Raw genomic sequence first — 2,703 nt, 5'->3', positions numbered from 1 at the left:
CATCAAATTTTCTTTAGTAATTCTTAAATTACCATTAAATTTCTCTTGATCTTATTTTTAGTGTAAAAAAAAAAGGTTATTCTGAAAATATAAGGTTAGATATAATGATTTAACACAACTATACAATAGAAAAAAAAAAAAAAACTTGTAAACAATTAATAGATTAAAATATTGGAAAATAAAAGAAAAAGAACCTTTAAATTTTATTCAATTTGCTTGATTAAGTGGGATAGAAAAGCGAAAAGATGTTTACCAAGTGATCAACTCCTCAATCTCATAATTATTAAATATTGATAATCGCATCTTTCTTTTCTTGCAAACAATTTAATTTGTCAGAAATCATGTAATCCTTACTTGGTTGAGTAAGGAAGTTTTCTTTTAAGAATAAAGTATCAATGAGTTAATGACAAACTAAATCAACTCTTAAACTTTGTTTCAAAGAATTCAATATATTTCGAATTTCATCTAAACCTAGACGTTAATCACCATATTTGTTTTAGGTCACATGAAATTATGAGTAGTTAATCAATGAATAGCAAAACATGCTATTCCTACCTCCAACTAGAAATTATATGCTCACAAATTCATAAAATATAAAAATATCCTTTTCAATTTATGACTATAGTCAATTTGAAATCATTTTGCATACTTTAAATTATGTTACTAAACATCAAGTTCTCTGTCTCTTTGATATATGTTTATCCCAAGCAAACTTGCCTTTTTATAACAATTCTTTTAGTAAATTATCTAATTACATGATCAAAAAATTTAACTAATGAATAATACATGATTAGGAAGCAATTATTTTAAAAGAGTTGTGCCTAAGAAACGTACACATTTTTTTTTAATTTAAAAACATTATAAAATACTTTATTATCTCGATCTTGGGCTAGTATATATAAAAACGATAATCTGAAAGAGTTGTCGTCCTCACGGGGGCACGACAGGAAATTTGATAAATTGATGACATTAGCTACACGTGGCTGCCTTTCTTGTCTATTTCAATTTGTGCACTCACATCCTTTCTTTTGTTTTAGCTTCATTCTTACGTGGACCTTTATTATTGGTGGATGTTGATATCGTCGTGCTCCTTGGGACCAATTTATTTGTCACAGTTCAAATTTTGAGAGCCAAACAATTTAATTTTGACAGTGAATTTGGACGCCACAGTTCAAATTTTGAGAGTCAAACAGTTTAATTTTGATGGAGAATTTGGACATTTAATTTTTAAATTTTTTGAAATAATATTTACATATTCACAAACTACATAAAAAGTATTATAAGTCATAACAATTGATAGTTCAAAATATTTAGAACATATGTGAAAAAATTACGATAAAAAAGGACCTTATTTGAATCTCCAAATCTAAAAAGTGCCACATGGACGGAGGGAGTAACTTTTTGTGAATCTTTTCTTGCCATTACTCTAACCAGTTTATATTATTTGGTATTGTTAATTTTTACATTTAAACGAAAATAAATAATTTTTTACATAATCAAGAAGCTATTAATAGTTTTCTTAAATTGATACTATTTAATTAAGGGTAATTTAGTGAAAGAAAAAGTGCCCAAGCTAAAAACACCATATAATGTGGATCAGAGGGAGTATTGAATTAATCTTTACATTATTTGTCTTTATACATTTTGGTACAATCAGGAAACTTTGGAGCCACATTTTCGTATTCAACAAGAGATTTATTAGATCTTACTAATTACTCTTCTGCTTTAACTTATGTGAAAATTTCAGTTTTTCAAGAGTAAATTTCATAAAAGTTTGAAGCTAAATTAAATTAAATCAACTTAATATTTTAAAATTAAAATTTAGACATTTAATAAATTTAGTTTTTTTCCTTAATTCTTTCTAATACAAACCTTAAATCATCACTTTAACTAGCACAAACTATTCCCACATGAAATATCATGAATGAAATTAAAACTTATTAAATATATATATAAAAAAAATCTATTTCTGGCTATAAATAAAGAAATTATATGCTCACAAATCCATAAACAGGCTACATTTCTTTTACTTCAATTTATTTTTTTCACTAACTTGTAACTATTTATATAATTTAAATCGTGTTACTTTACAAAATGTTGAGTTATTTGTGTCTCTTTGGAATTTGCTATTTCTCCTGCCAAACATCTTTCCTCACAAACAATTTTTTGTTTAGAAATTATCTAATTAGGTGACTAAGAACTTTAATACTTATGAAGGCTTCCAACAATACATATTTAACGTGTCACCGAATTATATTAATTATGGAGCAAAAATATATGATACAAATTTTATATATATATATATATATATATATATATATATATATATATATATATATATATATATATATATAGTGTTTGGGCCCGGGCCTCACATAACTAGTTTTATAGTTAGACATGGATGGAATTCATTAGATTATGGCATTGAGTTGGACTATAAACTTTAATGATGACGGTGTAATTTCATTGCATTAATTTTTAGAGAGAGCGAGTTTTAATGTAAGTCTAACAAATTAAAGCACTTATAGTGATATTTATGTGTTTGTTAAACTTAAACACATATCAGAGATCCTCTTTCTTAATCATGTTCTTTTGATCAAATCTGAGGAGAACTTTTGATTATGATTTGCGTTGAAGCTAAAAAAAAAAACTAGTAGCATTCAAATACGAGAGAATGAAGAATTGTATGTCATTTTGAATAAA

Source organism: Lycium barbarum, chromosome 2, assembly GCF_019175385.1.
Source record: "Lycium barbarum isolate Lr01 chromosome 2, ASM1917538v2, whole genome shotgun sequence".
Classification (NCBI taxonomy): domain Eukaryota; kingdom Viridiplantae; phylum Streptophyta; class Magnoliopsida; order Solanales; family Solanaceae; genus Lycium; species Lycium barbarum.
The sequence above is the reverse complement of the archived record's forward strand: the minus strand, read 5'-3'. Positions refer to the sequence as shown.